The sequence below is a fragment of the Triticum dicoccoides genome, chromosome 6A, assembly GCF_002162155.2.
Source record: "Triticum dicoccoides isolate Atlit2015 ecotype Zavitan chromosome 6A, WEW_v2.0, whole genome shotgun sequence".
NCBI lineage: Eukaryota > Viridiplantae > Streptophyta > Magnoliopsida > Poales > Poaceae > Triticum > Triticum dicoccoides.
Window position 1 is genome coordinate 395,452,898 of NC_041390.1, and position 448 is coordinate 395,453,345.

Sequence of the window (448 nt, forward strand, 5' to 3'; positions counted from 1 at the left end):
AATTTCTCTCACCTAGAGACTTAGCTGCAGTCCGGCACTCGCCTAAGTTTTAAAAAAAATCCTACCGAGTGGAGAGCGATCCTCCCACTCGGGGGCTTAGCTGCAGTCCAGCACTCGCCTAAGTTCTCTCACCTAGAGACTTAGCTGCGGTCCGGCATTCGCCTAAGTTTGAAAAAATCCTACCGAGTGGAGAGCGATCCTCCCACTCGGGGGCTTAGCTGCAGTCCAGCACTCGCCTAAGTTCTCTCACCTAGAGACTTAGCTGCAGTCCGGCACTCGCCTAAGTTTTAAAAAAATCCTACCGAGTGGAGAGCGATCCTCCCACTCGGGGGCTTAGCTGCAGTCCAGCACTCGCCTAAGTTCTCTCACCTAGAGACTTAGCTGCGGTCCGGCATTCGCCTAAGTTTGAAAAAATCCTACCGAGTGGAGAGCGATCCTCCAACTCGGG